Source organism: Arvicola amphibius, chromosome 7, assembly GCF_903992535.2.
Source record: "Arvicola amphibius chromosome 7, mArvAmp1.2, whole genome shotgun sequence".
Taxonomy (NCBI): domain Eukaryota; kingdom Metazoa; phylum Chordata; class Mammalia; order Rodentia; family Cricetidae; genus Arvicola; species Arvicola amphibius.
In genome coordinates, this window is record NC_052053.1 from 25,998,842 (window position 1) to 26,025,525 (window position 26,684).

Below are 26,684 nucleotides of genomic sequence, written 5' to 3' on the forward strand. Positions count from 1 at the left end.
TCATAAGGCATATTGTTTTAATTTTTTGTTATTGTTGTTGGGTGTTAATGTAATTTTAGTATTAAGGTTTATACTGGTTTCAGAAAATAGGAAATCTTCCTTCAGTTTATATTTTGTGGGGTAATTTGAGCATTATTGCCTTCGAAAGTCTGGTTTAATTCTATACTGAAACCATACATCCTTGTTTTTTTGTTTTTGTTTTCTTTTTTCTTTTTTTGAGAGAGAGCACATTAGAAAACTTAAAATTCCTGTTAAAATTTTGGTAGGTATTGTGGGTTAATCTAAATTACTTATTTCATCTTAATTTATTTTTGGGTGAGTCATATATATCAAGAAATATATCCTTTGCTTAGGATTCCAGTTTTGTAGAATTCAGATTTTTAAAATATGTCCTTATGATTCTTTGAATTTTCATAGAGTCTCTTGTAGGTCTCCTGTTTTGTCGTGTTTGCCGCTAATTTTATTAAGTTGGATCCTTTCTGTGTCTTTTGGCTTATATGGCTAAAGATTGGTCAATCTTTTGACTTTTGAAAAACAAACTTATTTCATTAATTCTTTTTCTTTTTTGTTTCTATTTCATTGGTTTCAGGCACAAGTTTTATTATATTTCCCCATCTACTTTATTTGGTATTATTTCTTCTTGTTTTTCTAGAGCTTTGAAGGTAATGCTCCTTTTGTGTGTGGTGTATTGTTAGTGTTGTTGATCTCTTGATTATAACAAGAGTGCTTACATATTGGAATCATGTTTTTCTTATTGATGTGTGATTACAGCATTTTTGTCAATGTTTTCCTCCATTTTTTAATTCCTTTTGGTGAAGTATATTATATGATTTAGATGGACGCATTAAGTTTTTCATTTCCAGTATTTAATTTTTTAAAAATTTTCCCTTTTGTTGTGGAATTTTATTATACTATGATGATAAATTCATCTGTTTGTTTGTATCCTCTTCCAGGGCATTAATCATGTTTCCTCAGAGGTAAACTGAGGTCTTCAACTGTTATTTCATTATCTGTGAATTCATTAGTTGATATATATATATATATATATATATATACACATATACATATACATATACATATACATATATATGGTGTGTGTGTGGGAGAACAGATCAAGTTGCCTAAGTTGCCTAGGATTTTTTCTTCTTTGCATTTCTATGTTGTGATCTACACATCTCTTGATTTGGATTTTACTGCAGGGTTTCTGGGTGGGAATCTCTAGTAGACATCCACTGCTGTCTAGTCCTACTCAATGGGCAGAAAACAAACTGATATAATAGCTACAATACAAAAACAGAAAAGACTAAAAATATATTAAAATCAGCTATAGCTCACTAATACACCACGAATAACCACAGAATTAGAAATGATAAACTAACGCAGAACTTACTATGAAGTCAAACATTATTTAGGGTAAGTGTGAATGAAGTTGAGGAAAGAGACAGGGCAAGAGAGGAAGTAAGACTAAAGAGATGAAAGGCAGGGAGGGCACTGGAGAGCAATGCTTTGTTTTCTGTTCCTTATTCCTTTACTGTTTCAAAGAGGCAGTTGCCAGTCCGTCATATTACCCATAAACCCTGGAGTATGTGTATTTCCTTCCTAAGCTTTTTGCTGTTATGATTCATTCATTTTTATTTCATGACCATAAGTGTTTTATGTGCATGTATGTATGTGTGCCATGTGTTTCTGGTACTCGTGGAGTGCAGAAGAAGTTATCATATCCCCTAGAATGGCAATTGTTCTAGATGGTCATTAGCCATCATGGAAGAGTTGAGGAAACAAACCAGGTCCTCGGTCAGAGCAGCCAGTGCTTTTAACTCTCTTTATGCTCCTTACTATAAACTTTTAAGAACAACCTAGATGCCCTTCAGTGGAAGAATGGATGAAGAAAGTGTGGAATATATACATATTAGAGTACTACTCGGCGGTAAAAAACAATGACATCTTGAATTTTGCATGCAAATGGATGGAAATAGAAAACACCATCCTGAGTGAGGTAACCCAGGCCCAAAAAGATGAACATGGGATGTACTCACTCATAATTGGTTTCTAGCCATAAATAAAGGACATCGAGCCTATAATTCATAAAAAAATCCTAGAGAAGCTATATAAGAAGGTGAACCCAAAGAAAAACATATAGTTATCCTCCTGGATATTGGAAGTAGACAAGATTGCCGGAAAAAAAAAGGGAACATGGGGGGGGGGGGGGGGGGGGGGAGGGGGGATGGGGAGAGAAAAGTGTGAAGTGGAGGATGGGAAGAGCTTGGGGGAATAGGATGGTTGGGGTATAGGAAGGGTGGATATGGGAATAAGGAATTATATATCTTAGTTAAGGGAGACATTCTAGGGTGGGCAGAGACTTGACTCTGGAGGGGTTCCCAGGTGTCTAGGAAGACGACCCCAGCTACTTCCTAGGGCAGCTGAGGAGAGGGTGCCAGAAATGTACAGATCCTATTGTCATACCCATGAATATCTTGCATATCACCATAGAACCTTCACCTGGCATTGGATGGAGAAAATGACAGAGCCCCACATAGGAGCACCAGACTGAGCTCTCAAGGTCCTGATGAGGAGCAAAAGGAGGGAGATCATGAGCAAGGAAGCCAGGACCACAAGGAGTGCTTTACCAATTGAGACGGTGGAACAGATCTAACGGGAGACCACCAAGTCCAGTTGGAATGGGACTGATGGAACAGGGGACCAAACCGGACCTCTCTGAGTGTGGCTGACGGTGGAGGGGGACTGAGAAGAAACCAAGGACAATGGCAATGAACATGAACTCTACGGCATGGACGGGCTTACTGTGAGCCTTGTCAGTTTGGTTGCTCACCTTCCTGGACTTAGGGGGAGCTGGGAGGACCTTGGACTTAACATAGTGAAGGGAACCCTGATGGCTCTTTGTCTTTGGAGAGAGGTGGAGTGGGGGTTTGGGTGGAAGGGAGGGGAGGGAAGAGGGAGGAGATGGAAATCTTGATAAAAAAAACGAGAAAAAAAAATAAAAATAAAAATTAAAAAAAAAAAAAACAGGCCCAATTAAATGTTTTTTTTTTTTGTGAGTTGCCATGGCCTTGGTGTTTCTTCACAGCAACAAAATCCATAACTAACACAATATTCTAGATGTTGTAAAAGTAAATCTACTGGCCTGGCCTGGATACCCTGTCCCTTTAAGAGACTAGCCTCTCCCACTCCCAATCTCCTCCTTCCCTCCAAGGCAAGTGGATCTGCCCACCTACTCTCCAGCTGACTCTTTTTCTCTGTCCCTTTTCTTCTGGAGAGGTAGAAGCTCTCCTCCCACTTTTCCCTTACCCCTTCTTTCCTCTCTTCCTCTCTCTCTTCTTCTCTCCCCACCACTAAATAAACTCTAAGACACAGGCTCTCCCTGCATGGCATATCTGTCCGTTTTCCACCCACCAGGGCCACAGTGCTATCTCAGGTCACCTGCTGCTGCCCCTCGTGGAACCCACCTCGGGGCACCTGCTAACACTAGATCTTGTAATTTTAGTGATTCACAGCATAAAATAGACAGAAATGTTCTAAAATGTGTAATTTTTTTACTTCAATATAAAAGACACACATTTGGGTTCAATAGTATAACTTATTCTTCTAGATGACAGTCCCTTTTGAGTTTAGGTTTGTACATTATTTTACTGAATGAGTTGCCAGAGATTTAAAGCTCTCAAGGTTGTGGTCATAAGACTAAGAATCACTTTTTTTTGTTGCTGTGAGCAGTCCTTCATGAGTTCTCGAACTTAGTTGTTTGCAATTTCACCCTGGGTTAATGTTCACATTTCCTTTCTTCAATCTTAGCACTGAAAAAAAATATAAGACTATGATTTGAAATTACACATGCTATCTGCTATAGCTATTAACTATTTCTCTAGTAAAAGTTGCCTTGGTTTGGATAATTAATTTAATTATTTTCATACGTATAGGTGTCTTAATTTTCCTAGAACTGAAAAAAATATATTTGAAATTCCTAATAATGATGCCACTCTGTTTGTCTGTCTAAAGTCTTAAGACACATTGTACTTCATAACAGAAAAAAAATGATACTCTCCTGTCATTTTAGAACTTTCTAACTTGTTTAATTTGGTGGGCTGTTAACTGCATGAACGCATTTCATTCCTTATCTACAGTTTTAACCTCTGCTCTCCACATAACTGATTCCTTCTTTCTTCTACAGAAAACCAGAAAATTTGAGCTTTTTTTTTGTGAAATTCTAGTTCCGACATAGAATGGTGTGAGAGCTTCACTTATGCCAGTGGGATGTAAAGCAGTGTGAAAATACCAGAAGTGTTGAAGATAAAACAAACTTCTGTAGAAGATACCAACAGTCAAAAAAATAGGTCATTTCCAACTTAGGACTGTAAAAGTAAATAATCAAGATTCAAAACGCTTGTCTGAGTGTAAGAACTAGACAAAATGTTTAGCTTGTTAAAACAAATTTTATCCTCACAGAAGGTGAAAAATAGTCTCTTTTTTTTTTTGGCTTGGGAGCACGTCAGTTTTATATTGCTTACCTCTGGGCTTAGAATGCTGAACTAATGAATAAATATTAAGTTTTGCAGTGTTCTATTCAATATGTCACCAAAAGTACTCTGTAGATGTGGAAATATGGGAACTATGTTTCTATTGTAAAAAATCAGTTAAATAATGTGAGAATAAGAATCATTCCACTAAGTCAAACTCAATAATAGCTTCCTTTTCGGAAAGGAGAAAAGCATGTGCCTTAATTTTGTCATAGTCTTTGTTTGACAGAATTTCTTATCCCATTTTATGTTGATATTTAAGGACATATTTTTCTCAAAAATTTAGTTTTCCAAGACATTTCCATTATTTAAAGCTTGGGTTCCCCAGAATTTTCAGCAGGAAGTGTATTTTTAATATGTTGGTGTAAATATGTACGTTAGTCAAAATCAGTATCTCTGAAAAAAATAAAAATAAAGTGTTAAGGATATGTCTTTAGAAAATCATAAATTTATTATTATTTTATTGTATGGGAGAGTATAATCACTACCTAAGGATGCCATTGATTTTCAGATTAAACTTTATTGGATGTAACTTTTGAAAGTTACAATTACTGCATCAGATATGGCAAGTGAAAAGTAGCAAAACTCTTATAAATCTCAAAAACAAAATATTTTTCATCATAGAATTGCATATGTAAATACATACATTAAAATACAAAATTATAAAAATTACTGATAATATATTGTACGTATATTATATAACACACAAGGGAAATAAAATTATAGACAAATTTTTATTTGCATAATATATATGCACAAAGAAAGTAACCAGTACCTGATGGAAGTTGAAAAATGTTGACATCTTTCTGGTTAAGGTGTGTGAGCTTCCACTCCTGCCTATACTTCAAAACACTACTGAAGACTCAGAAATTTTAATTTAGAAATCACAGATAGAAATATCAACTAAAGATTCTAGAAGTTAGCATTCAGGTAAAAAACATTTAAGGGGTAAATCTCGAAGAGTAAAATAAATGCATGTAAAATCTACATGAATCTATGGCACATAAATTAGAAAACTGCCTGAGCAACAGTAAAAATGTGAGTGTGCAAGCAAGGCTGGGGCACACCAAAAAGGAAGGCAAAGAAGAAAGAAAAATACTCTTGAATTTAGACCCATAGGGGTCAGAAATGTGAAATCTCCTGTATTTCCTAAATGAGTACATTTTTTTAATGTTAAACATGCTGGTCTGAAGAAAGCAAGGTGTATGCATGGTGTGCAAGTTTATCATGGCAAAATTAATCACAGTAGCTGGAAATTAACATATTCTTGAAAAATAAAAAAGGAAAACAGTCAAAAAATGAAGATAAAGGGTTACACAGGAATCAAGTCAATTGGAAAGTATGCAGACATGTATATGGCTGAAAACTTGGAGTTGAAAAGGTCATCATTTGATTTTAAGTGATACGCCTTATTACTAACACACATATCTCTCAGTCCTGAGAAAAGTGTGACAGTGTATATTGCTGCCCTACTCTATCTAATATTTATAAATATTATTCCAAAAATCACTAGATATGCGAAAAACCAGAACAGTGATTCATATTCTTAAACCTAATATCATTTAAGATAGTCAGTACAGTCTTACTCAGGATAGTTCATGACGCAGAAATTGTGAGAAAGCCTTCACAGAAGCATTTTAAACACATTCAAGAAGTTAAAAGAATAAGCTATATTTAAATTGATCAAGGTAAATATGGCATCAGTGAAAAGTGAGCAACCCTAACAAGAAAATGCAAGCTCCTGAAGTGCTGCTTTCAGACTGAGGGGCACAATCGATGAGAAAAGGGCTCTATATCACAGTGAAAACAGAAGGAAAGAAGGTAATACTTCAATTTAGAGTGGTAGAAAATTTCCAACCTAAAACCCATGGGGAAAGTGTCTTAAGAGAAGGGAGCAGAGCTCCTGAGACCAGGGGTGACACATGATGCAGTCCAACACACAGCCAGATGAAATTTTAGGACCCAAGCAGCAGAAAGTAGGGAGACAAAGGATAAAGTGACTTAAAAAGGATTTCACAGTTTGGTAGAAAATAATAAAGAATCACCTGCTGTCTGGACCCTCAAAAAAAAAAAAAACTGAACAAGAAATCCAATTCTAGCTGGGCAGTGGTGGCTTTTAATTCCAAGGACTCAGGAGGCAGAGGCAGCCGAATTTCTGTGAGGTCGAGTCCATCCTGGTCTACAAGAACAAGCTCCAGGACAGGCACCCAAAGCTACACAGAGAAACCCTGTGTTGAAAAAAAAAAAAAACAAAAAGAAAAGAAGAAATCCAGTTATGGAATCTGGAAACCGAATATAGGAAAGTTAAGTTACAAATTGTCAAAAGGAAAATTTGAAAACAATTATGCAGGAAAGCCACAATAATTTTAATGGCCAGCTTGTTAAAAATTATGAAACCAAAAGACTTTGGCTTGATAATTATAAAATTAAAAAACCCACAAACATGTGTAAGGAAATACTTTAATTTCAACATATTAATGTAAGAAGTTTATTACATATTCTTCAAAGGCTGCAGAAACTGATTCAAATGTTGAGACATTTTTGGTAAACTAAATCCCAAAGGATTTGTTTTCAGAAGCCTGATATGTAAGAAATGCTCCATCTTCATTTTGAAGGGAAGGAATCTGTTTAGAAAGAACGGATGTCATGAGTTCCTTTACTTGCATGACTGAGGCAAAAGTTGTCAGAGAGAAGCCAGGGATTTGTGGGAAAACTTTACTTTCAAATAAGCTAAAAGGAAAGAGGGAGGAGATGGAAGAGAAGGAGCAAGAGAAATAGTAGAAGAGGGAGAGAAGGAAGAAGAAAATAAATAATACATGTTTTCTTTTGTTTCTAAAATGATTAAGTAAAAATTATATTATTTACTATTTGGAGCAAATGCACACATTTATACACAAGCACATGTACACACTAACATACACTCCTATACACAAAACGTCTGTGGCACTAATAGTATACACACAATGTCTGCGGCACTAAATTTGAGAGCATGCACGTAAATAGATGAACAAATGAAATGATATTTGATTTGGCTAAAATAAAGGTAGGCGTGGAGGAACAATACAAAAATACACAGTAAGACTGTAAGGTATGACTTTACCACATCAGTAATACAGTAACTGTCAAAGTGTTCATATTCCAGTGCAAAGAGAACTTGTCAGTTGGTGGAAAATTGGGAGCCTAGTGTCTGGAGTCCACATGAGATACATTGTAAATGCAAAGACACACACGGATCAGTGAGAAGCTAGAAACACATATACAACTGATGAGCATACAGGAAATAGTATGTCAGAGATCCCAGGAAAAACATTTCTAGGAAGAGAAGCAAGAAATACCTCCAATCAATCACCTGTTTTCTTTTTAGAAACTGGAAGAGGGAAAGTAATCCTTAAATAACAAACTTCACAGCAGAAATCAATAAAACAGAAAGCAAAAAGGCAATAGAGAAAAAAATCAATGGAATGAAACTGAGTTTTCTCTAAAAACTAGTAAAATCTATACAGCTGGAGAAACAGTAAAATAACAGACATGAATTATCAGTATAAACAGAGAGTGAATGATACCAAGATCTCACAAATTCAAATGGAAAAAAAAGGGTCTGCTAGGAATGACTTTATTCCTATACATCATTGACAAGTAAATTGAGCATTTCTTTTTACCAAAATAACCAAAGTTTATTTAAGAAACAGATTAAAGTGAATCAAAGTGATTCACTTGACAGAGAAGTGAAAACATAGTAACTGAGGGCTTGCTATAACTAAAATCTACAAAACCATTTTCTATGAAAAATAGCTACCAAGACTCATAAGTTCAGTATCCAAAACCAGTTCTAACAACTCATAATGAAATAACTTGCAAATTATGTTTAAAATTCTGTTTTTGATGTCAGGTGGTGCACAACTTTAAGTCCAGCACTTGAGCTGTAGAGGTTAGCCTGGTTTACAAAGGAAGTTTTAGTATAGCCAGGGCTTTTACCCAGAGAATCCCTGTTTCATAAATCAAACTAAAAAAATTCAAATTATGAGAAATAGATATGCTTAGGAATAAATATCATAAAAGGTGAACAGTCTATTTTTAAAATAAAAAGTGAGCTAAAAATTAAATACTTTAATAAATGGAAAGATGTTGCCATATTCATCAATAAGGTAAATCAATATATTTAACATAATTTTCTAGAGCTTAAATGTAGGGTTCAATGTAATAGAAAGAAAAGTTCTTTGATGATTTTGATATTAATTACTAACCTAATTTAAATGTTTATATCAAAGTTCTGGTTTTTTTGTTTTGTGTGTGTGTGTTAGTTTTTTGTTTTGTTTTGTATTATTTTTTGTTTTTTGACTTTTTGATTTTTTTTGAGAGAGGGTTTTGCTGTAACTTTAGAGCCTGTCCTGGAACTAGCTCTGGTAGATCAGGCTAGCCTCGATCTCACAGAGATCCACCTGCCTCTGCCTCCCCAGAGCTGGGATTAAAGTCATTCACTGCCTTGCTAAAATTATGGTTTTTTAAAAGAGGAAAATTTAATTTGAAAGATAAAATAACCAGGGAGATTAGACTTCTGTATTGAAAACAAATAATAATAAATAAGAAAATAGCTGATGTCGCTAAAAATACATTAATGGAGCACAAAACAGAGTCTTATATTATGTCAGGCAATAGATTTTGACCAAAATGCACCAGTAATTCATTGGAGCAAAGAGCCTTTTTCAATGTATTGAGCAACAATAATTGTCTATCTAGCCCCATCAAAATATGCATGTCATTTAAAATGATTTTGACATGAGTGTAGTATGAGGAGCGGGCACCTTGTTCCATCCCACCAGGCTCCCAACCACCCAGCTAGCTTATGCCCGAAATAATCACACGGAAATCTGTATTAATTAAACTGCTGTCTGGCCCATTATCTCTAGCCTCTTAGTGACTAATTCTTACATCTTGCTTTAACCCATATCTAGTAATCTGTGTAGAACCACGAGGTCATGGCTTACCGGGAAAGATTCAGCTTTCTGACTCTGGCAACTCCATGGTGGCTCTCTCTGCCTCTGCCTTCTTTTTCCCAGCATTCAGTTCTCTTTCCCCTGCTTATCTAAGTTCTGCCCTATCAAAAGGCCAAGGCAGTTTCTTTATTTGACCAATGAAGGCAACACAGAGAAAGAACTTCCTATACCACATGAGCATACAAATCACTGGACTTCACTCTGGCAGTTTTATCCTAACATGACATTTTACCTCATTCTTATTTTTGCCTCTTCTTTCTTGTCCTCCATCTATCAAGTGAGCCTTTTACACATCTGGCACATTCTTCCAAATAACAGTCTCCCTTTCAGCTTTCATGTCACATGCATTTATTTTTTTCTCAGTTCTCTTTTTCCTTAAGTTTTCCTCTCATGGTGCTCTCCTCCCACTCTTACATTTCTTGGCTGGGTAGTTTGTGCCTGCAAACATGTGTACTTATGTATATTTGCACGTAGAGGTCAGGAGTCAATGCTGCATGTCTTCATCAATCTCTCTTACCTTGTTGATTAACAGTGAGTGCTTATTACACTTGGAGCTCACTGATTAGGCTATGATGGCTGACCAATGAGCTTCAGGCATTCTCTTTTGTCAGAGCTTTAATATTGGCTTACAGATGTGCAGCTCTGAAGATGGAGAATAAAACGAAATCCCACACTAGCTCAGAGTTGAGTACAATAAAGGTTTATTTATTTGGGGTAGACTCACAGATCACAGTCCTCTGCTAGAAGGGGGAAACAGCAACAAATCCAGCAACTGGAAAAGAAGCACACACCTTACATTGGCATTTATATTATAAGAGGCCATGTACAAGTGGGTGGGTAACTTAAACACTGGAAGATTTTCCTACAGCACCTCTCCCCTTTTGTTTAAATAAGAGCGTTCTAAGCCTAATACAAAATTATATACAATAAGAACAAATATCAAGTATAAAAATTAGAATTACAGCCAGCATAGACAATATCAAGCAAGAAATATGTGATGAATATTTCAATATTATCCTTTTCTAAGGAGTCTAGGTCTTGTACTATAAATAACTTGGCCAAGTCATGAAAAGTAATTATCTAAGGTAACTAAGACTATCTAGTCTTCAACCCTATCAAAGACCCGAGCAGGGAAATAATATTACTTGAGTAAGCAGGAAGTGCAAATAAGCAACTTCCAAAATGTGCAACAAATGACAGACACAATTGGCTACCTGGACAATCACCCAAAGTTTCATTTGTAATGTTGGAGCAACCAACTTTGGCCAAGGCCTAGAGTAACTGACAGACCATTTTCACAGGCAGTAAATTTTTCAAAACTGTCTTACCCTGTCTTGGCAGGATTTGACAGTCTTTTTTTCTTGTATCCTGCTTGTACTGTCAAGACATCATGCATTTTGTCAGTAGTCAATGCATGGGCAGTTCCTTGCCTAAAAGCCAGTTTTGCCAAGAAGAAATCAAGCTCCAGGGGGAGTGTCTTTGGACCTCAACATTCTCTTAGGAATAGATTGGTGCTGTCAGTAGCAATTGTGTCTTATGTCAACAGAACCCTAAGTTATTTAAATGTCATATTCTACAGCTCTTTGAAGTGGTTGAAGATGACCTATCTATGCAGAATACAATTTCTATGTATCTAAAGAACTTGATTAGTCTAACTATGAGTATGAAAAAACACAGATGACTATTGACCTATAATTCTTTTTTTTTAGCTTGACCTAAAAATATTTATTTCTTATGGTCCTGTCAATGTGGTGACTTGTGTTCCAGTCATTGGAGTTCAAAGTTCTTCCTTTTCAACCTACTACTGTTATAACTGCTGACCTATAATTCTTAATACCTATATAACTTAAAGACTAAGACTTCATATTAGAATATTAAACAGTCTTTAAACAATTGTGCAACAAATGAGGACAATGACCTCAAAATGTAAACAATGTATAAATATCTTGATCAGAAATAGAAATGTGTATTGCAATATGATAAATATACCCTAAAAGTGTATCAATATACAAAAATGTCTTAAGCAGGGGTAGAAGCATGCATGTATACAGTATGACAAAATAACCTTGCCTAGGTATACAAGTATTGTACACAAAATAGAAACATGTTCAATATAATTTAAGTTTGTATCAATATACAAGAATCTATACCAATGTAAATTGACTATAATGCCTTATTTTTGACTTTCTAGCAAACACTTGTGATTTTCACATTTAATATAATGCTGACTATAGTTTTTTGTAGACTTTAGTGTTTTGAGTGTATCACTTGCATTCCTTGTCTATTCAGTATTTTTATTAGCAAGAGAGGCAGACTTTGATGAAAGTCTTTTTTGTGTATTGAATGGATCTTGTAATTTTGTTCGTTGGCCTATTTATGTGCTATATTGCATGCATTGATTTGACTCCCATCCTTGGGATAAAACTAAGATAGTCATGGTGCATGGTCTTCTTAATGTGTTTTTCAATACACTTTATGAGATCTTTATTGTGAATTCCACAGTATAATTCTTAGGGATGTTGGCCAACACTATTGTTGATGCTGTTGTGTCTTTTCCAATTTTGCTATGGGAATAATACTGTATTTATTGAATGAATTTGGTCCTCTTCCTTTCTCTTTTGTGAAGCAGTTTGAGGAGTAATGGTGTTAACTATCCCACAAATGGTAGAATTTGACAGTGAATGTGTCTGGTCATAGACTTTTCTTTGTGATAACACATTTTGTTATTGTTCTGCTCCATAGCTTGTTGTGGACTTGTTTAATTTGTCCATTTCTTTGTTTTATTTTGTCTTATCATTTCTACTTAGGAAATTGCTTATTTTTTTTAGATTTTTTTTGCCTTTACAGAGTAAAATTTTTGATGTATTCCATAATGATTTCTTGATTTTATTGGTATCTATTGTAATCTTCCCATTTTTCTCCCTGATTTTATCACTTTGAAACATGATTTTTCATAGTTTTGATGGTGGTTTGTAATTATTTGAACAAAGAAAAGGTTTTGTTTGGTTGGTTTTGTGCTTCTCTGTAGTTTATACTTTATTAATTTCTGTTATCATTTGTTTTTATTTCTTGGTTTATATTACATTTAGATTTTTTGTTCTTATTTGCTAAGCATTGATGTACATTATTAAATTATATATTTTTGATCACAGCATATATGTGTTAGAATTTCCAAAGTTGTTTCCCCAAGGTTTTCATAAGTTTTGCTTTCAATGCATTTCTAGATCATTAAATTTTTCTCCTTGATTTCTTCAGTGACTGACTGACTGGTCCTTCAAGTATGTGTTGTGCAGTCTCTACATGATTTTTTGGTTTGTGTAGTTTATTTTTCTTTCAAGTTTAATACTATTATACTATAATCTTATGAGATTAAAAATATTTGACTATAATTTAATTCTTTTGTGTTTTTAAAGATATTTTGTTACCTAAAATATGGTCTATTTTGAAGAAGAAGTCTTTATCAATTGCTGAGAACAATGTATATTTCCTTTCTGTTGGAAGAAATATTTTGTAGCATTAAGAAAAATCTGCTTTGCCTATTACATAGTTTGTCTCTGAAATACTCATTTTGGTAGAGTACTTAAAGATGTATTAAAGTCAAGACTGTTTCTATATCCGTATCAGACAGTTTATGACCATTAGTATTTGTTTTGTGTGATTGTGAGCCCAATATTTGGTGTCTTTATAATTATTGTTATTAAATCTTTTTGCTGGATTGCTCTATTTATTAATATGTATATTTCCTTTGTATATCTAATTTTGGCTAGAAGTCTACTTTATTGGATGTTAAAGTAGCTATGGCAGTATGTTTTCTCTTTAAACTACTTTCTACATTATTTTGTTTCTATGAAGACAGTATTATATCTATGCTAGCTTGTTTTTGATAAGTTAGAAAATCTTTATTCAGAAGTTTTCAGTGGTCAGTATATTAAATATTGTCATTAACTTCCAAATGTGCTCACCTATATTTAGGTAAAAAATTACCAATCTTTTGGGAATTTAAAATGTGAATGATCTTATGATATTTATGTATATGTCAATTTGGTCAACTACTGAATGATAATCTATAACTATGGCAGAAATAGGTAAGATGGGATATTAGATATCACTTAATTAGGTAGTAAAGCCATTTAATAGATTTTAATTATCCTATTTATTTCCTTATTATAGTCTATTCATTATGGTAGCCATTAGCTATATGTGGATATTGGACAATAAAATGTGTCTAATATGAATATGGAAATAACTTTATTTTTATCTTATTTTAACTAGTTTAAATGGAAAACCATTAATAGATTCAGTTGATGAAAACTTTTAAATATGGAATTGAAGTGCAGATTATGCATCTCTAGTGACATTTATGTTCAAATTAGGATCTGGTTAATTTTAAAATAGTCATTGTAATATCTAAAAATTAGCACAATATATTTTATTAGCAGTGTATTGTATGAGTTATGTGGTGAATAGTACCTGTTTTTCCTTCTCTATATAAAATGTCCAAGATGCATTCTGAACGTGAACAATAGAAAATGTAAAATGATGTGTGTGACTGTCACTGAGTTTTTATAGGGAACCACCACTCTAAGGTCCACTTTAATTTTTCAGAAAACTTACTTTACTGAATGTCAAATACATGACATTTTCAAAGGTAAAAAGTATAACAGTTTTTTATGGCTTTTGCAGAATTTGAATTTACATTTAAGTAATGAAAACTGGCTATTTTTGTTGGAGAAAGTATTCTTTCTGAAATATAAAACAATTTTTATTAGAGAAAATATTATTTGTTCATTAATATTTCTGTATCAATTGGGAATGAAAATAAAAGTGTCTCATCATCTACATCCCAACGGATATCTAATGGCAGTCAGCACCATCAGAACTGGGGAACAGACTTCAGTATTGCCTGCTTTTGCCTATTACTCTGAGAATTCTTCCTTGTATTCCTCACATAAACCGGTAGAAGGAGGTAAATGTAATCGTTTTCTCGATGCTGATCACTCTTAGTCCCCCTGAGATTACTGCACTGCTTTTCAGAAATTAATAATTGAAGTATAAGGATATTCCATAAACTTCCCTCACTTCAATTTTGAAAAAAAAATAGACTGGGACTTCAGTTTGCATTAGGCATTTGGAGTATAATAAATGTTTTCTTTAGTTCTTAGAAAGATGTTAACCAATGTATGTCATTTTGGTCTTGCCACATCCACCAGCCATCCTCCCCTTTGTCTCCATTGTTAAGACTGATAATGAAAAGGGAAGGAAATATTGCCATGCAAGTGTACTTGCAGTGGGCTTCTTTATTTTTTTAAGGCTTCTAATTCAAATGAAGAACTGTAAGTGAAAAAGATTTTTTTGTTACATCTTTAATCACTTTCTTCTTTGATGTTCATGTGAAGGAAAATATACGGGTATATTTACAAGTTGCTATGTGAGCAGTTATTGTGAAATTTATGCTGTGTAATGGATTATGGAAAGTAGCTTTGAACAAACTAAATGCCCATTTCATTTGATCAAAGCATGTTTTCACAAATCCAATAATTATGCAATGTACTATTTTTTATAAAGTTTTCCAAAGTATGGTAAACAATCACTGGGCTCTCCTCATTTGCACAGGAAAATGGACTTATAGGCTAAGGGTGATTTATGTACTGAAGTAATTTAAATTCCATACTTCCAAAGTCACATTGCATATGTTACATGCCTATAATTATGCTCCTCCGGGTGTGCAAGCCAAGAAGGTGGCAGAGTCAGACGCAAAGAAAGAAAGGAGATTGATGATATGGTATTTTGCTAATACAATGCAAAGGCACTAACAGATTATGAGCCTCTTTCTTGCCTTTCCTCCTAGTTCTTTCTAAATTACATTTTCAAGCTGATGTCTTCACTGATCTGTCATTTCCTGGAACTGCCGTCATTCCGCTGTATTGGGAAAAACTGAAAAATGTTAAACAGAATATTTCCAATATATAATTCAAATTCTTTTAGATGAAAGACAAAAGGTCTCCCTTTCTCCTCTCACCACCACTACATACACGCACTTCCTTACATGTGAGATGCATGTGGTTTTGAGTCAAATAATTTTCTCCTTTCTAATCTTTGGAGACATTTGAGTAGGAGAACGATTTTACTGGAACCAAGATAAGGCTCTGGGGTTCTACAAGAAGTTTCCTGAAAGGAGGACAGTGTGTTCTAGAAGACGGCCACTTACTTCGCCATTCTTAAACTACAGTTTTATCCATTGTTGTCTTAAAAGGAGTGATGTGAACCTGTCTTTGGAGGGGTGAGAGGATATTTGGTTTTCTAGGCACTTTGGATCCCTCTTATTAGGGGCTCTTTAGACAGACTGGGTATTTTTTTTTTAAATAGGAGCACAATTTGACAGGCTAAGTGCATCATTAATAAATTATACATCCTGATTCCTGTCTGATGCAAGAACCATGATGTTCCACAGCTGTCTCCTTCAGGTTGACTCCACGGTATGTTCTACATATTCTATTTTCTGCTATTGCAGTTTTAGTCATGTGCTCCGGTGCATTTTTGTTCCTAGGCTAAAGAAAAATGTCATCTCATCAATACAAATGTGCCCTGTCACGTGTGTGTTCCAAAAGAGAAATGCTACTTTTTGCATTTCTTTCAGTGGGGAAACTACCTTTTGATACCATTTTTAATGTCAGTTTCACTGTGGCTTATTCTTTTAGCCTGATTTTGTGACTTCAGCTATCATGTTTTCAATAAATGTGTTTTTGTACATTTGATGACACAACAAAACAACGAGATTATATGCAAGGAAAATATTGAAGGCCAGTGTAAAATTCAAAAGGAGAGTGACAAATGATAAAGAATAACTTTCCTCATGTTACTAGAAAAAGGAAGCATCTTCAGAATGTCACTGTAGTATGTTTTTACTACTGTGAGAAAATACCTGGTATAAAATAACCTATTAGGGAAGATGTTTCTTTTGAGTTTTGGGTTTGGATCCAGCATCTTCTTGTCTTTTGGTAAGAACAGATTGGACGGGCTCTGTGGGAGCCTTGTCAGCTTGGTTGATCACCTTCCTGGACCTGGGGAGAGTTGGGAGTACCTTAGACTTAACATAGAGTAGGGAACCCTGATGGCTCTTTGGCCTGGAGAAGGCGGGAGTGGGGGTTTGGGTGGAAGGGAGGGGAGGGAAGGGGAAGGAGGAGGGGAGGAGATGGAAATTTTTAATAAAAAAAATGAGAAAAAAAGAAAAAAAACCTGCTTTTGGAGAAGGCCAATTATTTCTTTTAAAAACCTAACAACCTCTTAAAAGTCCGATTGCTTCTCAGCAGTGTTCTAGGGGATTACAATTTCTTAATGAGTCTCGATGAGGAGAAGCACCTCTACATCATAATAGATGGATCTGAAAATAGTGTTTCCTTTGTTTACCTGAAATGCTGTTTTTGTAGGTATGTTATATGACTGTGAAAATTCAAACCTCTTCAAGTGATATTCCAAGAAATACAATAAGGTTGTCTAGACTTAAAAAAAAATACATCCAGCTTTTCCTTTTTCATTTCGTCATAACTATTCTTCTGAATCAAAATTTTAAAGAGAAATCGAAAAACAAACCTGTTAATAAAACAAAGGGTGATGTGTTAATTTCTTTTCTTGTTCCTTTCACAAATCGCCTGACGAAAGCAAATTAATGAAGGAAGTGTTCATTTTGGTTTACAGTTTGAATATCCAGCTCGACATGATGGGGAAGGCATGGAGGTGGGAGGAACTGTGGCCATGTGTGAGGATTCATTAGGCTGGTGCTTCACACCGAGGTTGCATTAAGAAATCCAAGATAGATGCTTGTGAGTTCTCAGCTGGCTTTTCCTCCCACTCCCTCACTTAGTCACCTGTAATTATTTTTAGTGTAGAAGTAGCTAGATTTGGCCACACGACATAGAAAATTGTATACACCCTGCATGTCTTTCTTATGACTATTTTTAAATTTGAAAATTGATATCCGTAAGAACCATGACCACCAACAAAGTGATATAAATGGATACATTATTGTGTGCCTTTGCGTCCTATCCAAGGGCTATATTTTGGTTTGATGATGAACTTTGAATTATGTTGTGTAGACACTTTGATCCTAAACATACTGGGCTATAGCTATTATCAAAGACTAACAATTCAAACATGGCAAGAATATATGTGTTTATATACATATGTATAATTATATAAATTATATATTCAAATAATATATAATGTGTGATTGTGCATATAATTATGACTCATGAATAGATATAAGAAATTGATTTATATATATCAATAGACAAGCATGTTATTACTCATACTATAATACTCAATAATTGTAATTATTTCCAAATATCAATAATGCTAGAGCTAAAATTAAGAAACCATTTCTAAGCATTTAATTACTTTTTAGCATGATCTCTCTAAATCCATTATATCTGAGACAAATTGGGAATCACATACTTATTCTAAGTGCTTGGAAAACTGAAGCAGAAGGATCATGAGTTTGAGACCATATTGAGCTATATAATGATATTTTGTCTCAGAAAACAGATATCAATCTAACAATTGAAAATTCATTATATGTAATAATGTATAACAGTTTCTAACAAGATTAGAAGCAATGATTAATCAGGGGTCATCTTGAATTTTCCCAAGAAACTTTCTCCATAAAATTATTTTAATGAGTCTAAATAATGTAAACCTTTTCCTAGTAGTTTTCTTATCTATTTATTCATCTTTTTAAAGACAGGGTTTCTCTGTGTAGACTTGGCTGCTCTGGAACTTGCTCTATAGACCAGGATAGCCTCATACTCACAATCACCTCTTGAGTGCTGAGATTAAAGGCAGGTGCCACCATGTCTGACTCTAGTAGTTTCTTAAAGATGAAATATTAACTAAAAATTTCCTTAAAACATAGAAATAAAATAGGTTAAGAATAATGAAATAGTTCCTCCAGTTTGAACATTATTTCTTGTTAAAAAGGAATCATTATAATTTGTATTTTTTCTGTAAGTGGCAAATTAAATTATTTTAGCAGTTATTAATCATTCAATCTACAAATATTTATTATGTGTACAAATTGCAGTATTAAGAAATAAAAATATACTTTCTCTAGAGTTAGTGAAGATAGAAATATAAATGCATATAATAATCAGAATGATTATTCCTTTAATGAGGCTAGTTCAGTAAGTGGTGGGAGTATAGAAGAAAGATTGCTAAGTTAGAATGCAGAAAATTATCAGAGTCCTTTATTTGTAGAAATATCTATGCTACTAGGGAAAATGACTACTGTCCTTTTACTAAAGGAAGCTGTATGGACTCGTTTGGGACATCAGCTTATTAGTTTCATATTCTATACATAAAGGGTCCAATTCATATCTCGAAGAAATTTTTAATAATTCTAAAACTGAATTTTAAACCAGCAAGACACGGGAATTGTTCTAGTGTTTGTTTTAAAAACTTTAGGTTATGTCAAGAATAAAATGAGTTATGGCATTGGCCTCAAGAATATAGTTACATATGCTGTAACATTTTATGAGTTCATTCAAACCACTTGAAAACAAACAAACAATGGAGATCAAGAATTTGAACCACCTCCATCAACACCTGAGGTAGGTGGAAGAGTTGGCCCTGAGGTCCTAATTGTGGGAGACTCATTCCTGACCCCTGCCAGCTGCAACACCTGGGATAGCAGGCCCTGTACTTTGCCAGGGCAATGTAATAGAGCCAACCCTGTTAGCACAAGTATAGATGATACAGCCCCGAAATTGTGAACATGGGATAGCATTACCCATCTGTCTTGTGGTAGCCTGGTCAGGGAAGAGATGCCTTCCTCCTCTCTTACCCATAAACACCTGAGGCAGGTGGGAGAGCTGGCCCTGTGGTAATGAGTGAGAAAATCAACCCTATTAGTGCAGGTGTGGGTGAACCAGCCCCGATGTTGTAAGTATGGGAGAGCTGTCCCCGTTTCACACATGGTGGATCGACCCTACAGTTGACCAGACCCAAGGTTATAACTTGACCTGCCCGATCATCTATCCCATCTATTATCTGCTGGAACACGTGAAGGGACCTGACCTGCAGACACAAAAGTTGCAGGATCTCAACACAGGACAGCAACGGGATACCCAGGATGAGTCCTAGCATCTATAGTGAAGTACAAACTAGAGGCCTCAAGCGAAATCAATGACTCTTTGCAATGAATACTTGCAAGTAAAGATGTATGGACAAAGGTGTCTATGGCATGACTCACTGTGATGCAATGCAGCTGTCATGATGAAATTCTTAAGTTTTCCCCCCTTTTAAATTAAATTAATTTTCTTTTGGCCTGTTTCTTAAATTTTGTTTTATTTGCAGGTGGGGAGTGCAGAAGCAGAGGGCAGATGAGAAGGGACAGGGAAATGAATGGGATTAAGATAGATGGTATAAAAAACACAGAATAAATAAATAAATAAATAAATAAATAAATAAATAAATAGAGAATTTAAACCAAATAAGAATATACACTACCCTAATAGAACCTGAACAGGACAGTTGGGCCTTCGTGAAGCCGTGAAAATCCATTGCAGCTCATGAGAGTTTGCTGTGTGCGTCTTCTCCCAACCTGCACACAAGTTGTGTCAGAAGATGATGATAACCTGTGCTTGGAGGTGCATCTATGCAGTGGGAACGTGCAAAGACTGGACACCAGAACTTCCCTGTTTTCTAGAAAAGCATTGTTAAGCATCTACTTGTCCACCAGTGACTACTGACTTTGGAAGGTGATAGCATTGAGAAACATGGCATAGAATATATCTGCCTAGTATAATATATTCATCTCAAGGTGAAGGATTCAGATAAGATGGCATCCTCTAAACACCAGTAGATATATGGATAGACTGTAGGTGATGATGATATTGATGATTTAGGTGACATATCACTCCCCTAAGTTATATTATGAATCTCTCTTAAATTTTGAGTGTCAACAGAAGTTTCTCAGAACAGCATCTATGAAAGTGATTCTTGTGATAAGCTTAAAAGCAAGACTTTTGTCTTATCTAGATATTTATCTAAATTTTTATCATGGCATGCTGAACAGTATAAAGAGTGCCACAGTAAAGATACCTTGGAGATCATCCATTCGGTCTTCTTTAGATTTGGGGGCAGATAGAACCTGTATACATTCATATCAGAAAGGAAATGAAGCTATCCTTGTCATAGCGGAATTCTTAGACGAGACTTGAAATATAAGGAGTTAGTGTTGCTAAATTAAATAGCAGTTATTAATTTAAAGTTGTCACATTTAAAATAATAAAATCCTGAGATTTAAATACCTCTTTTCTTGAATTACTGTACTTTAAAAAAAATGTTCTAGGCAGTGGTGACACACACCTTTAATCCCAACACTTGGAAGGCAGAGGCAGGCGGATCTCTGAGATTGAGGAGGCCAGCCTGGCTTGCAGATTAAGTTCTAGAATAGACAGGGCTACACAGAGAGACCCTATCTCAAAAAAACCCTCAAAACAATAAACAAATAAATGAACATACAATAATGCTGTTTTTAACACATAAAAATTTTTATTTTTTATTGATTTTTTTCGAGCTCTACATTTTTCTCTGCTCCCCTCCCCGGCAATAATGCAGTTTTTAAGTACTAAAATAGTTGTCAATGGTTGCACCTATTACTTTACAATGCAACATTTCTCTGCATTCTTCCCATTGGTACTTTTCAGTTTATAAACATAAACTTTAGAAAGTAGAATTTTAAAAATGTAATGAATAGTTTATAATATGGAAAAACTTGGTTTGCTGTAAGAGAAATTTTAAAGAACTAGTATGGTTTATGTGAAGATTTTCCAAAAATCTTAGCAAAGACAGACCTTTGAATGAGAATAGAATTCACAATGTGATGCTCTATTGTTCTCTTTTATGACTACATAGACAATTATGGGGTTCATGAAACACAATATTTGCAGAACGACTTCTGAGAAACTCCAAATTCCTAACAAATATGACTTTACTAACTGCACATGATGTTACATCTTTTTATTCCAAGAATATATACACTGCATATGTGAAAATCAAGGGAGCTGAAAAATCCTATGTGGACACTGTATTGCAGAGTCTCCAACAGTTGCCAAACAACTGAAGAATTTTGCCTTTTGACTCTTGCAGAAGAAATGTACAATATTCATCATCGTGAAGAATGGTATCAGAAATAAAGAAGAGCAAACACACACATACACACCTTCATCATTTTCTCTATTTTTACAGGTAAGACTACATTGATTATAATAAAATAATATTTCAGTATTTTTTAAATGAAAAGCTTTAATAGCTTACATCTTGTTTTATAACCTTAAGTGATTATTATATTCCTAATGAATCCAAATATTTGGGAAGTATGTGTCAGATCTTAGCCTTGGGCATTGCTTGTTCTAAGTGAGCTCTTTTCATGGATCAACATCACCAGAATGAGGAAATTATATCTAAAAGTCACTAAACAGTTTGCTTACAAAAAAAATGTCTGCACCTCAGAAATGTGATAAGAATTTGGAAGAAAAAAAAATCCCTAAAGGCTAATCCTCATAAATATCAGATGAAGCTCTAAAATCTGGGATTTTATTTCATATGATTTCTCTAGTTTTATAGTCTAATTTTTATTACAGAGCTTAAACATCATGTTAAAGTAATATGCATGAAGAAATCCTATCCCTCCCATTGCTTCTATTCCAAGTCTCACAAGCACCTACTATTAAACCTTTGGTATTATGTCAGACACTTTTTCTGTATATAACCAAATAGAGACTTATTTTTACATAGGGCCATTCTATACATACTTTCTTGATGACTGACTCTCTATGCTTAGCCGTATATAATGCATATATTTTCTTTCCAATATATGAAGAGTCTTCTTATTCCTTAAAGCAACCTAACCACATTTTCTAGTATAAATACACCGACATTTGCTGAACCAATTCCCTATAGGAAGACAGTTAGGCTGTTTCCAATGTTAATTCATCCTCAAAAGAATAGTTTCAAAAGATATGCATTAAGCATGAGGCAAACTGTTGGTGATTTTGATGAAAACCACTAAACTCCTAGGCACACTCATCATCTAAACCCAGGATGAGAGAAAAATCAAGATTTAAATGTAGTGCAGTTTGGATGTCAGGTAGAGTCTATGAAGAATGTTGGAAAGAGACATAGACTTATAGCTTAAGAATCTAAAAGTTATAAATGGAAAACTCCAAATTTCACTTGTCAAAAATATGCACCATCACTGGCTGAGTAAGGCAAGAAGTATATGGGAAAACAGGCAGTGAATCATCGTTGTAGGTTGTTGATGTCTTTACAAGAAAAGCTGGTGGCAAGCACAGTGCACAAACTGTCAGCAAGAACACCCAGAGTTTATATACCTTTTCATGTCAAGTCTACATTCAATCTCTTATTTGTCTCCTTTCCCCTACACTAAAGATCTCTATTCAAGTACCTAAGTTTGATCTTCCTACAGGGGATGTGCTATTGTTTGAAATATCAGTTTGATTGAGTCATGGGTTGGAAAGGTATCTTGCACAGTCTTGGATTTAGTCCACATTTCCCAGAACTGTTTGAGGCTGGGCAGCCTCTTGGTTTCAGAATTAGATAGGAACAGGCTGTTTTGGAGTCAAGTGTAACAAGGTGCAGCTCCCAGGATTCTTTCCTTTCAAGGACATGGTGATGCAAAGCATTTAAGTTCTCCAATGTCTGTTCCTTACTGACAAAGGCTTGCTTTTCATCCTTCATTGCCCTGTCAAATTGAATAGAACTGAGTTTTGGTTAGACAAAGAATTGATAAATAAGCTATTAAACTTTAGATGCATGTGGGAATATAAGATATTAACCATTGTGTTATTTATTTTTTCTTCAAACTGGAGTGTGTTTCTTTTAGAAAGTCTTTTGTTCATAGGTATTAGAAATAATTTTTTAGTTTCTTTATTAATAAAATAATGTGTCAATCATGAAGACTTTCTTGTAAAGTATATGATTCTTGGAAACATGTGCTTCAAGATAGTGGTCAACATATTAGAAATTATTTCCCCATTAAGTCCAAAATGACTTCGCACAACCAGCTTAGTGTACATGCTACAAGGAGTTGTCTTAGAGTGATAGACTGGTCATCTACTTTAATTGGAGTCACCCAGTGTCTAGGCCTATTCTTCATGTCTGAATGGTGTGTGGTTTTATTTGTTTTATGATGCATTTTCCAATAAAGTATATTTCAAAACCAATTTTATTAATGGTGGTACCTACATGGTGGATCTAATAATTTCATTAATTCCTCTGTTATTAATTGTTTCATTACCTTTCTCCAGTTAGTAGCGGTAAATACCGAGCACTATTTATTCATAAGGGAGAGGAGTAGCCACCCTTCTGAGTGGTAAAGCTTATTAAGAAAAAGAAATGTCATTTTCTATGATTCCTCCCTGCTTTCACAACCCCTCGTCTCACCTGGAGGGAAGGCCAGCCTTAATTTCTAAATTAATTGCCATAAACATAATTTATATATACAAGGTACATGCGAAAATGGCTTCAGTGCTGATCCTCACATTAATCTTGGTATTCTACTCACAAAAGAAAAACTAGTGTTATCCTTTTATAAATAATTGATACAGAGCCTTTCAACTGGGGAAGGGGATAGTGGCGGTGGCTTATTTAAAAGCTCAGATAGGCCAAATGATTTACTCTGGTAGGGACTGTAAATTTTTAGATGTTTAACTTTGTTTTAATCATTCCTATAATAAATATGTATCAGACATCTATCTTTAAACATCTGTGAAGTTGACTGAAGAATCTTATTTTGTCCACATTGGTAACTGCCTAAAATCATCACAAGATTACAATTAAAACAAGAATAACTGCAGTAGGATATGCATGTCTAAATGCTTAACTCTTCACCCAGTACAATGGCTGCTTTAAGGATGCCTCTCTTAGGTGAGTTTAATTTCCTATTAATCATTAAAGAGAAAGTATAACTGTGTAAGAAAGACAAATATATCTCTTTAAATTTGTCTGTTGGATTGGCCAGGAATCACTGCTTAGCATTTTTAAAAACATGAACTATCCAGCATTTTCACAAGGAACGTCGTCAGATGCCTGCATCCAATTGTCAGTAAAAAGCTACCTCTCAAATCTTTCGAAAATCTTCCCGTTAATGCAGGCACCACTGCAAATTCTGGGTCAGACAGAATGAATTCATCTTCTCAGCAAGACTGGAGCTTTCCTGCATCCCTGTTAAGCTCACGTTATGGGCAGGGATGCGACTGTTTATGACAGATGCAAATTGCACTTAACATCATCTGTATTTTACAGTTTATCACTAGGCACGCATCCTCCAAATCCAATTTTTCCCTTTAAACCCCAGAATTCTGGACACTTCATAAAGCAAAAAGAGCTTGCTGCCACCTTCAAGGAACTCAAACTATCTGATTTTTTTATTTGCCGCTGCCATTAGATTGAAATGATTTTTCTTCAGTTTGCTCAAAGCCAGATTTAAAGTCAGGTCCCAGAGGAAACGGGAAAGTCGATCCCCTAAGCTGCTCAGTCGTTGTTTGCTTTTTTTTACATGTAATATCCCACTTCTAAGCCAGGGTATAATTTAAAATACAAAAACACACTCTACATAAATATGTCCTTTAGAAATTTTCTAATCTGACATTTAATGGAAGTTAACTAAGTGTCTAATATTATGTTTATGGAAGAAAATGGAGAAATTACAAATATCCTTGAAGACAATTATTTCTTAATAGTGTTCTATTTTTAAAGCTGTGAGTTTCCTTACTGCTTCAAGTCAGTAGCAACCATGCTATGTGCTTCTTTTTGATACGGACCTGACAGTTTGCTCATTTATGACACTTCTAAATCAGCCTCAATAATTTCAAATATTTCCCGTGTTATGGTCCCCCTAGAGCCACTCAGAGAGGTCCGGTTTGCTGTTGCTTTCTGTTTGCTGGGGAACAGCAAAGGGTTACTTCAGTTCCTGTGCTGTAAGTACGAGCAACAGGAATCCATGGGCTTTAATTTGTCCATGTCTTTCATTTGATACCACCAGTATTAATAGCTTTGCAAGGAAATTCTGCAGTCATTAATCATAATAATTAATCAGATCCAATTATATTGCATATAAATGCGAACAAATTGCTGAAAAAATAATGATCTATCACCAACGTGTCACAAGGAAAAAGAGACTAAAATAGTAATTAGAAGCAGGGATTTAGTTGTGTATGAATGCCCCGCAACTGATTTTAACTGTATGATGATCTGATGATGTAATTAGTAGAAATTCTAGCATGCCTTTTCAGCAGACCATCTAATGACTGTGCAAGTGGGAAAATCAGCTTCCTTTTTCTCGAAACATTCCTGCACTTGTCCTTAACTTTGCATTTCTGGGTGAAGTTGATATAATGTCCCTTATATTCAAAGGCAGGGTTCTAAATCGTTCTTGCCTGGGTTTTCTGAATTTAAGATCTCTTTTTAAAAAGTAAGACTATCCGTTTACCGAGGTTAGAAATCAAGACAGCCTGCATGGCATTTTTTTTTTAATACTTGTAGTCATAAAAGCATATAATATATAATTCAAAATGAAATGTTTTGGTTATAGGGTTTTAACACTATGCTGTGGGTTGCATGCATGCTAGCTATTTTCACCTATCTTCTTTCCTTTGAACTGAACTGAAAACATTTCAGAAAATGGAATGACTCTGTTTTCACTTCAGTTAACACTCTACAAAGCGTTGGCTGATCTTATCAGAAACCATTTAAAAATATAGATGCGTGTGAACGTATGTGATTGTATGTGTGTATAAATTCTTTAACAGATTCTTAATCTTGACCAAAATGCATTATTTGGTGCAAATTTTTCTATGGAATCATTTTAATATGTTGCTATTTTTTGTCCCATTTTTCCTCTTCCTTCACAAGCTAGAGTTTGCAGAACACATTTTCAATTTAAAACGTGCGTTTTGTGCGCGCCTGCTCGGCATCACTTTGTTATATGAGCAAATGTGCCCAGTTTGAAGCTCTTCCAAACATTTCCTTGCTGAATTCACCCATCACACATGAAAGGGTTAACTGAAGATTGATGAGCCATTTTTATGACAGGTTTTCGACTTGAAAATAAATGTTAGGTTCATCATAGTTCTCAATACTAAGC